Raw genomic sequence first — 14745 nt, forward strand, 5'->3', positions numbered from 1 at the left:
GATGGGGGGGTCTGGGCAAAGCAGGAGGGGTTGGGTCAGGTGGGATTAGATCCTTGGGATGGCGGGGTAGGGGAATAACATCTGGATCTCCTTTAAGTAACTCCACACAGCCTTGAATTTCTGCTGTAAATAAAAAGTAGAGACGGCATCAGAAGCCTTTGGTTCTAGTTCAGTTCTGCACCTTAAGTGCCATGTAACTTTGAGCTTAATGTTTTTGGATATTCAGCATTAGTAAAGTGAGGACGATGATGCGATCCCTACCTAAATCATACGGTTTTATAAACTGGAAGAAAGCAACATAAATGGAAATGTACACGCCTTTCGCCTGGAACATGCGGGGTTAATCACAGAAAATAAGGGACACCTGAAAGGTCCTCATACCTGGGCAGAGAGCATCAAAGAAAAAGAACACTTTGGACAAGTCAGCCCAACAACAGTCTAACGACGGCCTCCGAGTAGCCTCAATGTTAGAAACTCCATTTAGCCCATCAGAAAATTCCTGACTCAGGAGTAGGAACATAGAGACAAGAGAGATGCCGTCTCCACTTGAAAGGAACGCCAACCTAGCAGGTTGAAATGGGCTCTTAAAAAAGCTAACTATGGGGCCAGCCCTGTGGTGTAGTGGTTAAGTGCGCGTGCTCCGCTGCTGGCAGCCCGGGTTTGGATCCCGGGAGCGCAGTGATACACCGCTTGTCAAGCGATGCTGTGGCAGCATCCCACATAAAGCAGAGGAAGATGGGCACGGATGTTAGCCCAGGGCCAGTCTTCCTCAGCAAAAAGAGGAGGATTGGCATGGATGTTAGCTCAGGGCTGATCTCCCTCACAAAAAAAAAAAAAAAAAAAGCTACCGATGTACTAAGCTACCATGTAATAAGTACTATGCAAGTGGTGTGAATAAAGTGCTGTGGAAATTAAGACTGCTTAACGAGAGAAATGCTTGAGTCTCAATTAAAAAGCGATGTCTCCAAGATTGACAGTGTAAAATGCTTTGTTTCAGGAACCTCTGAGATTAGTGGATTTCCTCCCTCCCTCCCACTAACATCTATGGGGCACCCGGTCAGCCAGGTGCTGAATTAGGTGCTGGGGACCCAACAGAGAGTAAAACAGGCATAAAACACACACAGCTCCTACCCAAATAGAGTCTGGTGTGGGAGACACACATTGCTCTAAAAAAATAAAAAGTCTTATAAATAAGCACATTTACAAATTCTGGTAAATCCTGTGAAGGAAAAGTGGAGGAAACAATGACATCTGGTCATCTGCATGGGGGTCAGGGGAGGTTTCTCTGAGCAAGTGACGTGTGAGCCCAGACCTGCAGGATGAGTGCAATCAGGGCTGGTAATCATCCTTTTGGGGGGGGTAAGGGGGTGGGAAGTCATTTTGTAAGGAAATTGAGATTTTACCAATTCACAAAGGATATATATATGCAGAACCCATCTTTATTTGTGGTTTTAAGAGCCACCAGCTTTGCTCAGAATGTTACCATGCATCCACGGCTGAACGGAGGACAGAGTTGTGTGTGTTCTTGTTTACCTCCGATTCATCACTAGTGCAATCCGGCCCATTCTATCAGAAGACAGTACAACCTATGGCCTCCTATTCCCGATTTTAGGTAAGACCTTAATTAGAAGGAAAAAACATCCCCTGGATCTATGAAACGTCTCTATCTGCTAAGGAGAAGCAAGAACTGAAGAGTGAAGGTGGAATGGTAAGATTTACACACACAAAAACCAAACAACAAAACAACTCTTCAGGTTGGCAATAAAAACCAACAGAAAACTAAATACAGTAAGCTGTCTAAGCTATTGGCCTTCATTTGAGTGTGGCTGACAAGCGAAGAGGCCGAGTTGGGTGGACAAGCTTCAGTGGGTGTTCCGAATATTCTATATGGGAAGGACTTGGGTGGAATGAGCAGGTTGGCAGTGGGGTGGGGTGGAGGGAAAGTATGCGATGGAGACACGTCCAAGAGCTGCATCGTACAGGAAGTTGTTATGCTGATTCTGTGTTCATCTAGAGGGGCAGCCAAGGGTGGCTGATGAAGACTTGGGTGGTATAGCCACCCCAAACCACCCCTTGGCAGGTAGGTAGGTCAGTCTTATGTATTTCTGTTAATGGGCCTGTTCACCTTCTTCATGGCTATGACTGGCAGTCCGCGAATTCCAACAGCTAGAAAGACCTGATTACTGGGAACTGGTTCAGTAGGTAAGTGGCTCATCCTTTGGCTGCTAGAAGTCAATGCCCTTGGCAAGAGTTTCTAAGGCAGTAGGCATCAAAAAGATGAGGGCACTCAAAGGGAAATAGCATCTATTTCTAGTCCCCCCCCAAATCATTATCACATCTCATATCTGGGCTGCGTTCCAGATCTGGGGGGAGGAAATACTGCCTTCCAGGCCTGCACATTCTCCTGTTCTTGGTCCCACCCCCAGCCCAGGAGGCAGATTCTCAGATAACACAGGGGCACCTGTGATGCACAGCAAGCTTTGGAACTGTGAAAATGTGAATTTCTTTTCATTCAAAGTCTCATTTCTAACCTCCATCTGCCACCACCTAGAAGAGTGGGTACAACTCCCATCCCTCGGGCTACGTGCAACTCTTGAAGCCAGCAGGAGGGGGAAACAAGCCAGCCAAGATACAATGACGATTTAACAAAAAGTAATGTCTGTCCTATCAAAGCCCTAAAATAATGTCACTAGGTAGAAAAATAAAAACACGTTTCTCTCCTGGCAAAATGTTTTTGCTGTGAGGAGAACCTCTGCTTACATGCACTTCTCCTCGTAATTTTTTTTTTTTTTTGAGGAAGATTAGCCCTGAGCTAACATCTGCTGCCAACCCTCTTCTTTTTTGCTGAGGGAGACTGGCCCTGGGCTAACATCCGTGCCCATCTTCCTCTACTTTACATGGGACGCCGCCACAGCATGGCTTGATTAGCGGTGCATAGGTGTGCCCGGGATCCGAACCTGCGAACCCTGGCTGCTGAAGCGGAGCGCGTGAACTTAACCACTACGCCACCGGGCCGGCCCCTCTCCTCGTAATATTTTAACAAGTCTGCTGCAAAGGAGGTTGAAATTTGGCAGCAATTTCTCCAGGATTCCTTTCGCAGAGGAGGAGATAAACGACAAAAATCTCCAGCTTTGAGCAAAGACTCACTCATCTTTAGGTAGTGGGGGGGTAAGGGTGGGTGAGGTGAGTGAGCAATCATCAGCAACAAATGTTCACTGAGCGTGTCCTCAGGTGAGGCTTCCAGAAAGTGTGCAATAAACGGAAGCAGCTGCTGCTGCTGGCTGTGATAGGAAAGGTGTTTGCAGTTAAAACAAGATCATAAACATGAATGTGCAGAATGATTTCAGTTACAGCCAAAGATGCAGATATGCACAGAAAGGACGAAAAAAATACCTATATAGCTACAAGTCAGCTTTCAGTTGTGGATCTGGGAGGACATTTATTTCTTTACACTTTTCAGTATCTCTGAAGGTTTCTATGATGAGTATTACTTTCATAATTAGAAACAAGCCAACGTCACGTGTGCTTCCTCCATATTTTTCTAATTTTCTTCTGAAAGATAAAGATGGGACATTGGACAGGTACAGTTTTGAGATTGTCTTGAAGGGCAGCTGTTTAGGCAGTGTGGGTAGGGAAGCAGCTATGAAAAGAGGGACGCTCACAGCCCTTGCTGCCCATTATTAAGAGCTACCAGTACCACCTTCTCCCTTAACACCCATTCCGATGCCTGGAGTAACCAGGCCGTGAGGCTCGTTGGAATGATATCCAAAATGAGACTCACTCAGTGCTGGTTTGGGTCCTAGGACTCCATGGGAGGAAATCGTCTGGGTTCTGGTGTGCAGGCTTTTTACTGAGGCTTTGAGGGATGCTTCCTTTAAGGTTCTTAAGAAGGAAAGTTCACTGAACACACCATGCCAGGCCCTGGGTAGGGACCAAGTTCGTAAAACGAATGAGACCCCACGTCTGCTCTCATGAAGCTCACAGATATGTAGAGAGAGCACATGCCCCCGGTGTGCTAAGTGCAGTGGAGGGGCACCGAGGGTGTCACGGGGCACCTGAGCGCCTGGGGGCTGGGGAGGGATTTGGGGAAAGCTTCGAAGAGGAGCCGATTCCCCAGCCTTGAAGGATGCAGAAGCTTGAGTCAGGCTGGAGTGGGGACGGAGGGGGCAGGTATCAAGCTGAGGGAACAGCAGAAGTGTCAGTTGTGGGGCAGGTGTCGTGACACAAAGGGAGATCATCCCCAAGTGCTGAGGCCACCGAGTGTGGGGCATCGCTGTCCATTTACTGCTAGTTTCACCATCAAGAGTCGGCAGAAAAAGCGAAAGGCTGGTTAGGGTGCTTCCTTTCTCCCCATCCCAGGCCACCCACTGAGAACTGCAGGGCCTCAGTCCTATTAATACACATGCTCGCTCACCTACTGGTCTCTGCCATAATTACAGGCCCAGTGTCTGAGCTAAAACAGGTGGGAGCTATGGGGCTTGGTTTGGAAAAGACTCCAGTAAGTGCTGGAACCTACCACCTATAATAAAACAACACCAGCTACCAAAACAAATCACTCCAGCTAAATTTTACTCCTAGGGAATGAATTCCATCAACCTGAAGGAAACCTTTCACATTCAGCGAACGCCCTTTATACAGCAGAGACGTGTGTTTGAAGTTCTGGAAGGAGGCAGAAGACAACCTCCGCCTACAACGCCACTCTCAGTCGGTTCTGTTCAAGAGCTGGCCTCACTGAGTACTTGACAGACACCAAGTCATGCTTCCCAAGCTCACTGTGACGCAGCTGGAGGAAGCACCTGGTGGGACCCCGTGTTTAGGGAGGCACGGCACAATGGGGCAAGGTCACCGTGAGTCACTTCTGGGGCAGGGAAGAGGCAGCGATGACAAAGACGACCCTTTATGTATTTATGTAGATAGCCATGCCCGTTTTTCTAAAGTCCAATTTCCTAGAAACCGAGCCTGGACACCTGCACCGCTTCCCGAGGCCTCTGGCTCTTCTAGGGGAGATCTGCCCTGACCTGCATGGTAGGAAGCATCAGGTCACACAGGCGGCTGAACCTCAGTTCTAAAGCCAGTGGCCCAGACCTTTGTCCCTCGTCCCTCTTTTGTCCCTGATCCAACCAACCACAAATGCAGGTCACTAACAAGGGGTGCGGAACACCTGGGGGAATAAAAGCAATTCAGAAATCCCTTTGTCCCACGGTGTGAGTTACAGGAGGCCGAGGAGCTGGGGCCTGCTTCATAATAGAATTCCTGTCATCACCCGCCTGGCTCCCGTAACCTGCTGCAGCCTGGGCCAAGTCTGCCCTGGCTCTTGTCAGCTCAGGGCTGTTACTTCCCCAGGCCGAAGGGGATAAAAATACCCGTGAACTGGTAGTGGCTGTCAGTAAAAGCAGTGTGCATTCCCTAAAGCCCCTCATGAGGATTGTTCTTTAGGAGGTAAAGCTGATGGGCAGGTGCATGAAGAAGAGTCAGAGACAACGCACCTGGGTTGATGAAAATGATGCACCAAGATGACATTGCCTAAGGAGGGTGACTGTAGAGTGAGCACAGACTCACTTAAGATCACTGTGATCTTAAGATGAGATCCCTTAAGGTCACTGTGGTAGACACCTTTGGAATGTCTGCTCAGCTCATTGATCTCTTTCTCAGACAACTGCCCTGGCGTGGTCACATGGGTAAATGCTGGACATCTTGCACAAGGCTAGTTGGACTAGGCTGGGCCACAGTCTCTTTCCCAGGAAACTGGAACCGAGATAAAGAGGTTTTAATTTAGGATATGCTGTGTGCAGGAACTGAGGAAACAGGAACCAGGGAGCTGAGGCTGCCTTTGCCGTGTGGACATGTGAAACGTCTTGGTATAACAGAGTGGTGAAAGCCTGGATGGATGGACAGATGGATGGACAGACAGATGAAGGGGAAAAATGAAGCAGAAACAGAGTGAGGCAGAGACAAGAGGTCAGGGAGCATGAGGGAGCCAAGAAGGAAACTACCTGGATTCCTCCTGTCTTTCCAATTTTGGATCCCCGGAGGGTCCTGGCCAATTTCTGCCCTTGGCTTCTATGCAACACCGTCTGTATCTCTGAATCTTGCTTTTCACTTCTCCCTTTCTTGCGTGGTTGTTTTCCGTCATTTGCTCCCAGGAGACTTAAATGAAACACACACGACTTTTTAAGGGACAGGTGGTTTCCTGATTATCAATCTGGGTAATAACATCTACAACTACAGGGATTGTGTGAGGATTAAACCAGAAGCAAAGTGCCTCGTGCAGCACCAGGCCCAGAAAAGAATCTCCACAAACAGAAGATGTTGTTCTTCCTACATCACACAAAGGGGCTACAGCTGACTCTAGGAGACCTTGTGCCCAGTGCCCAAGTCCCTGGTGTTACCAAGAGGAAGCACAGGGCGGTGAGGCCTGGTGAGGCTATGGGCTCTGGAGCCAGGACGCCTGAGACGGAAAAGCAGCTCTCGCTGTGCTGTATTGATTTTCTTTCTCTCTCAAAACTTCTCTTCTGCAAAAGGGGGATAATAAGACAACTGAACTCACAGCTGTGTGAGGATTAAATGATTTAAGCTGAGAATTTCCAACTGCCTGGCACACAGTGAGTGTTCAATAAATGTTAGCAACTACGATTATTATTATTATCCACATCATCACCACCACCTCCACTGCCACTTCAGCCGCCATGACCGTCCGCTCCTGGGGCCCTGGCCCTTGGGGGAGCTGCAGCATACCGGGCAGCGAGCTGCCTGCCGTGGAGGCAGAGGTGGTGCCTCACGCACGGAGCTCAGACTGGCAAGTGAACAGGAATGAAACGGCAGCCAAAACAGCAGCTGCAGCAGCTCCTTGACCCTGGGTGCGAGACGAATCTAGAGGGTTCAAGGTGTCAGGAGGGCCGCTAGGCCAGCTGCCAGCCGAGGCATTTCCTGATACCACATGGCCATGACCTTGACCTGGTAAGGAGGACTTTTCTTCCTGGAAGTGACTACTAAGCAAGGGTTTCAAAACTAAATTTGATACCCAAAACACATTAACCAAAGCTTCAGTTCTAGTTAGTTTCCTCATTTTCTACTATCAGATGATAAATCGTATTCTCTATTTTAAGAGCTTTATAATTATAATCATTACTATTATTGCAAAGCAACGTGCTCCCCTCTGGACTGCAAACCTGTTCTGGCGAGACTTTGTAGCAGCTATTCTCCTCTTCTATAAAGCTCATTCATTCTTATCAACAGATGGAGAAAGATTTCTCTGTTTAAAGCAAGACTCCATAGTCCCTACAATCAAATAGACGTAAATCTCAGTTCAAGATGTACTGCAGTGAGGAGGCAGATTACCTTTTGGAAATAATTCAAAGAACAGACTCAACATTTAAGGCTAATGACTAATTTAGTTATTGCTTTAAGGCAATATTAAGCTGGGAGCCACTTCTAGACCGACTAACCCAACTTCTAAGAATGGCTTTGGCATTATTTCTAAATGAATAACACATCAACCCAGTATCAAAGCCGCAGAGTGCTACTGCCTGGCTGTGGGCGGGGAAAAGGAAATCTCCAATAATAGACAGCACTGTGCTGAATTTCTCATAAGCGCCCTTGCCTTGCAATTTTTCTCTGACGAAGTGGTGCACAGGGTGAACAGGGAGTTCAAATCAACAGGAAACAGTGATTGACGTCAAGGAGGTCACAGTGGAAAAGCACCCTGGTGAGGAAATCTGATTGCACCATGCCTGAACTGGAAACAACTTGAATTAACCACATTAAGAACGATTACAAAGGCTTCAAGGAAGAAACAAGGAGAGGGAATCGAATGGTTTCATTTTTTCTTTTTCTTTTTTTTTCAACATCATTTTGTGCAGCCCAGAAGATATCAGAAGTTAATTTAATCACCCAGCAACCCCTCTGTCAAGCCCGTGGGCATGAGACATCCTGTCTGAGCTCAGAGACTTAGTCTTTGGGAAGGTGAAATATGTCACCAATATAACAAGCCTTTAGGATCTTGCATTTCAAACCTGGAGGGTCACACAGGTCTTTGCAAAGACCCAGTGTTTTCCTAGTAAACTGGATGCTCTATGGCTATCTCTTGTAACGAAACTCAACAAGGCTTCAGGCACATATACCAGACTAGGCAAATAAGGAGGCAACCGAACTTATAGTTCAACATGCTGTGAAATATCTGGGCCAGGATGCTCTTTTTTTTTTTTTTTTGGTGAGGAAGATCAGCCCTAAGTTAACGTCCGATGCCAATCCTCTTCTTTTTGCTGAGGAAGACTGGCCCTGGGCTACCATCTGTGCCCATCTTCCTCTACTTTATATGGGACGCCGCCACAGCATGGCTTGGCAACTGGTGCGTCGGTGCACACCCGGGATCCGAACCTGCGAACCCCAGGCCGTCGCAGCGGGGTGCACGCACTTAACCGCTACACCACCGGGCCAGCCCCCCAGGATGCTTTTTAAAGCATAAATAAGCAGCAAACATCTGATCACGATCTACCAAAGGTGGAGCACAGTCCTCCCTTCCCGGGGAGCCACCTTTGCCGTCTCTGGTCCACACACATCTTGCCCAGCATCACTGCACTGGGCTGTGCCGGCTCTGTGCACTTGGTCTTGTTGTCTGTGAGGACCTGAAACCTTTGAAGGCAGAGCCCAAATCCACATGATGTATCTCTGATAACACCAAGCACGGTGCCTGGACCACGATACGTAAGGACCTGGACATGGCAGGAGGCGATTTTTGTTTCTTGATAAAATTTAAACTAGAATATTAGAAAAGCTGGAACACACTTCCAAGATTAGTTTTATCCATCCACTTTATGTAAGCAAAGTGCAAAGAAGTGAAGCACCCTGCCTGTCAGAGACTGTGGAGGAGTTCAAGTGGAGCAGGTCTGCTGGACGCCACTTTCTTTCCCTTTGTCTATAAAGCTTTGGTTTTTCTCTGTTTATAAAGGAAATTATATGTTCATAGTTCAAATGTAATTACAAAGTAAATACATGGAAAATGGAGGAAAAATAAAATGAAAATAAAATCGCTTATAATCCTGACAACCAGAGACAGAAGTCTAAAAGCAAGAAGAAACAAAACTCTTCATGGCTTCCAGTGTCCAAAGAACTGGGGCTTTCAGGGCAGACAAGACATTTATGAGGTAATTTTAACTAGATTTGATTTTTCCCTTATGTCCTAACTATACTTAACACTCCATAGCATGTCTAAAGAAGAGAAAAAAAGAAAATTAAAAACATACCCTTCTTTTTCACTTACATTTCATAATATTTCCTGATATACTTAGTCATCAAAACCATAATTTTTTTTTTTGAGGAAGATTAGCCCTGGGCTAACATCTGTTGCCAATCCTCCTTTTTTTTTTTTTTTTTTTTTTGCTGAGGAAGATTGGCCCTGGGCTAACATCCGTGCCCATCTTCCTCTACTTTATATGGGATGCTGCCACAGCATGGCTTGACGAGTGGTGCATAGGTCCATGCCCAGGATCTGAGCCCACAAACCCTGGGCTACTGAAGCAGAGTGCGTGAACCCAACCACCATGCCACTGGGCCGGCTCCCAAAACCATAATTTGTTAACAGTTGCATTTTATTACCAATGTCATTTCTATTAAGTCCTACAACTAGCTGGACTTCTGATGAAGTTGATGGAAATAAGAGGACATGGTATTAAGAGTCTAGTCACCATACTATGATAAAGATCATTTTTATTGCCTGGAAAAACAGACATCTCTTAGAGCAGATTATTGCTAACTGGACATGGTGTTTGAATTCTGAATTAACTTCACAAATCTAAATTCTGAATTTAGATGCACAAAGAAAATATCTTGGGTGATCACTAGCTTTTTAAAAATAGGTTTAGTCACTTAAAACTATGCATAATAGGATTCTTTTAAATCATTATTTCACATAGTGAAATTCTCTTTATAAAGATTTTGATTTAAGCACCAAATAGGAGCAGGTCTAGTGAAGATATCTGTGAATTTAGTTTGTCTAGGGCTCTAGGGCTCCATTTCACTTATTTAGATCATTTTTCATGACAGAGGTTCCTAAACTTTGCAATCTCTCAAAGAAGCCAAGATTTCACCTCTTCCTCTGATCTGTAGATGATTTAGACATTTCTGCCTCATGGAAGGCGATTCTGGGTTACAGGTGTCTGATTTAACATTTTGCCCCGTTAGATAAGTAGCGAATCTGGTCCAGAATATTCCATATCTGTCTCGAGATGATGCCTGGGAATCCGTTGGCCGAGAGTCTGTTCCCTCTTGTGCTCTGCAGTGTTGGGGTGCTCGCTCAAGTCTCCCTTTGGAATGGGCCTTCCACACGCTGTTTTGAATTTATGTCCTTCTCTGGCCCTCTGGCTGTGGAACTTCAGATGACTCCCCCACAATCTCTTCCCAAACCCTTTCTGCAATATGGGCAAAACGCTGGTCTCTGCGATGCACTGAGGAAGAAAGAGGCAGACCTGACTACAAAGGCAGGGAGGCCCATGTCAAAAAGGCAGAGCTCTATAGACGAGCGGCAAACTCACCAGAAGTAGGTTGAAAGGTTTCCCCAGGGGAGAGGAAGTTGTGTTAACTCTGTAGAGAAGCTTCAGCTGGTTGAAGGGAGTTCAGATGGGCCCTTCACACCCCCAAGATAAGGGCGGTGATTAAGATGGTGACACACAACCCCGTCTCAGATCCAGTGGATAGCTCGAGTCTTTTGGTGAATCGACTTCATCTCTGCACTTGATCCCTCCTCCTAGGAAACCACTTGCTTCTGGTTCTCCTTTCTTTCACTCTTCTCCACTCTTACTTAGAAATCTCTCTTCCCTCCCTTCCAACCTCCCCAGGACCAAGCCATGCCTTCTCTCCATCGCACGGTGCTATAGGAATCTGTGTTTAGGATGACCCTTGACTGAAAGCACTAGAGGGCAGGTCCACATCTTGTTCCTCCATATGTCTTCAGTCCCTGGCACATAAAGTGTGCTCGGTAAACATTTACTGAATTCAATTAAAAATGCAAGACAGATACAATATTACCATTCAATGTAGAAACAGCTAATGTATCCAATGGCTAGGGTCTACTTTCAATATTTAAAGACCCCTCAGTTTTGAAGATCACATCTAAGGTATCTGTATCTTTAAGTTGAAATGACACTTCTATGTACGGAAAGCAAAAGTACAAAAACAGCAAGTTTGCTTTTCCCCAAAGCAAACTCTGTTGCTACCAGCACATTTTTCTATGCTGGTTGAGAAATGTCTCTTAAAGCTTTGATTATCTCTGTTTGTAAAATCTAGTCATCACACTTGGGATGGGAATCTGACTCACAGATAGGCGCCCTTTTAAATTCAGGGTGGAGACGAGGATTTTCATAAACCACCACTGATTCAACGCCTTGATGGTAAAGTGGGACTATCATCATTAAATGCCAAGACAAGAGGAACTGCGCTATTTCAATTGCTTGCTTTCAAACATAACCCATTTTAAATATATATGCTCACTGAGCTAATCTTTTGCTCCCTAGACACCCCCAGGCTCCACTAATTCTGCCCTATCACAGCAGGCTTCACTGTTCTGAACTGCCCAGCATGCTAAGCCCCACTCACATTCAACAGAGCCCAACAGAGCCCGCTGTCTCCTCCCAGCCCGGGGCCCCAGTCCCTGCTAATGCCACAGTGCAGCCACTGAGAGCTGCGAGGAGCCCCAAAAAGGAACTATGCTGTCTATAAACTCAGGGAAAAATGATAACGCTTATAATTTTATAAGGGATGTTTGACACGCTTTGCTTTGGCCCCTGTAAAAAGCAAAGTGATCTTCTCGCCCACTTGACTCCTCATATGCAGGACAGACCACCTGCCATTCATGCAAGGCAGTGGTTTTCATTCAGGGAGATTCTTCCTCCCAGGGGACATCTGGCAGTGTCTGGAGCCATTTTGGGTTGTTACAACTAGGGAGGTGCTACTGGCATGTAGCGAGTAGAGCCCAGGGATGTGCTAAGGCTGCAATGCACAGGACAGCCCCCCAGAACAAAGGATTATCCTGCCCCAAATGTCAGTCGTGGGCAAACGATATCGCACTATGCACATAAGTGAATTTCTTTTACTGGAAAGGTCAAAAATTCACCATTCAATCATTAAAACCATTTAACCTGTTGGTGAAGGTCAAGGTGGTGGGGATAAAGTTTTGAGCCAGGTAGAAGGGAACTTCCTGCTTCAGATCTGCCCTAAAGCCCCAGTAAGAGGGACAAGCCAAGTTAATGAGCAGACCCTCAATTCTATGGGCTTCCAGACGAGGAACTTCAACCAGTCTCTAGGTCAACTCTGCCACATCTCTTCCCTACTTTCTTGGCTGTGTCTAACTCATCTTGAACCGCCTTTCACCACTGGTAGATAGACCCGAGTCCAGAAGGTCTGGGCTTGGTGCAGGCACGGGCTAGTCCCCACCTCACAAGGAGACCGTGGCCCAGTGCTCCCCGGGAGTGAGGAGGTGAGAGGAGAGGAGGAAGAACAAGGAAGCAGACGAAGGCACTTCCCACGGTCCACGGCACATAAAGGGAAAAACACGTATGGGGGGAGGGCAGGCGTTTTGCTCGAAGGGCTTTCCTCTTTTGTTTTGGTTGGGAATTATATTACTACACCATTTTAACATTTAAAATATTACACACCATAAGAATGGAATTAAGAGACTCTGGGAAGAATTCCAAGACTCCCTTCGTAACACCTAAGCACTAAATCATCACAGACCATCCTAAAGAAGTGGGTAGGAGTGAGCTCGAAATACAGCGGGCTGTTTTACTGTACAAATATACTCAAAGTTGAACGCCTCACACGGAAAGGAAACAGGAACTCCCTGGGTGGCCCTGAAGGGAAGACAGGCCATGCCAAAGCCCTCCAGTGGAGCAGGGAAGGTCTGCAAGGTATTAGCTGACAGCAGAACGCAGGAAGAGGAACCCTGCACAAGAGCAGAGTCAGTCTTGATGGCACATGGGTGGACATGGGGGGAGGCATGGTGTCCCCAGAGCCTCATGTAGGGGCTGTCAGCGAAGAGACCAGTCTACCCAGCAGGGTGAGCAAGCTGGCACAGACAGCAATGGGAGCAAGGGAAGCGAGCGGGGCTGCAGCTCTTCCCATTATGCCCCCTACTTTGGACCCCCAAGCCCAAGAGTGCCACAGAACCCACCACCAAGCAGAGGCAGCGCCGATGGCTTGGGCCACCCCTCCCCCCAGTAATTTCCATCAGGTCCTAAATTCACTGCACCCCACGCAAAAATAAAGGTGCACTTCATACACAAATGTAGCTTCAAGTCAAGCCCCCTAGACTCTCTTCTAAGCAGATGGCTACTCTAAGCCTGTCCTAAATAGCAACCCAGGAACTGCCCACCATGGAGGGTTCCCAGCTGATCCTACACTAAGAACAGCCTGTTCAGGCCATGAAGTCCCCAGGACAACATCAGCCCCACCAGGGCGGGGACTCCTCTCTGTTTTGTTCACGTTTGTGTCCTCAGGGCTTAGAGCCGAGCCGACACCTTGAAGACACTCAGCAGCATTTGCTGAGTGAATGACACCTCTATCCTCACCCGCCAGCGGGCAATTCTCTATACTTCCAAGTGGGCCAAGTCTATACTGACTTGGCTGCTTCTGTCATGAGAAGCCCCGGATAGTTCTGGGGCCTAGACGAGATGGACACAGCCGGGTTCTTACCAGTCATGAAGTAATTATGGAAAATTCGAGTATTTCAAAACCAGAATATATTACAGTCTATGGTTTCCACCCAGAGCAGCTGGGTTTTTACACCGCACAATTCTGTCTTCAGGGTAGGGTGGACCCACTCTAGCCACTCACAGGTGCAGCGTCAGGCCCTGACCTGAGTGTCCCAGTCAGTCACGGCAGGAGTCAACCCAAATTCTTGGGGAAACACCTGCAGGACGCCCTATGGTGCACTTGGAGCTCAGATGTACTTGGTTCGCTGGTCTCGTAGCCATTCTGGTTGCACTTCTGAGGCGAGACTGCACGCAGGCGGGTTTTCCCACGAGTTCGGCGTTCCTTTTCCGCTCCCTTCCCTTTTGTGGTATAACGACGCATTGCCTCCATGCTGTCTACTGTCCACCGCTGTTCCATGTGTATGAATCTTCTCTTCCCAGCTAGACTGAGGGGTGAAGCACTGTTTCTTTTGCCTGGCACTCAACCAGCATGGTCCTGGACTGATGGACTTTTCACTAAATTATTTGGCAGAAAGCCCATCACATTCGCATCCCGGGAGCCAGTCCTGGCACTTCCAGCCCAGTGCTTCATTCAGTACAGGGCCCTGGTGAGTTGGCAGGTTCCCAGTCACGGTCAGGGAAAACCATAACCAGGCCCTCCCACCACAAGGCTTCGTCAGTCGTCGGGAAACACAGGGCCAAGTCTGACCCTGGCAAGTCTTGGATACGTCAAAGGAAATTACACACGATCCCTGAACCATCTTACCAACCTCGGGGTGGCAGGTCTACGTGATCTCTAGGTCAATGACGACCATGGCTAGTGATGGCAAGGCCGGTTACAACTGAACGACCTCAAACTGAAAAACATGCCCACCATTTCAAACCCCTTTGTCACACCAAGTATGCTGGCAGTCTTATCCAAACAGAGAGAGACAGGCAGAGGAACAGTGGGAACTTCAGGCTCTCCTGTTTCCCCTTCATTTTCATGGCCCTGTTTAGCCACAGAAAGTCAGAAAGCCTGAGGGGATAGACGCAAAGGTCTCAAATATCCCCTCCCCCGACA

At 47.5% G+C, this 14745-nt stretch overlaps 1 protein-coding gene across 1 annotated transcript in view; it reads right to left on the minus strand.

The window, feature by feature from the left end:
• PRKCH (protein kinase C eta) overlaps nucleotides 1-14745 on the minus strand; it is a 219105-nt gene that overhangs the window by 67827 nt on the left and 136533 nt on the right. The window lies entirely within an intron of this gene.

This window comes from Ceratotherium simum, chromosome 24 (assembly GCF_057802395.1).
Source record: "Ceratotherium simum simum isolate JZ-2026a chromosome 24, ASM5780239v1, whole genome shotgun sequence".
Classification (NCBI taxonomy): Eukaryota; Metazoa; Chordata; class Mammalia; order Perissodactyla; family Rhinocerotidae; genus Ceratotherium; species Ceratotherium simum.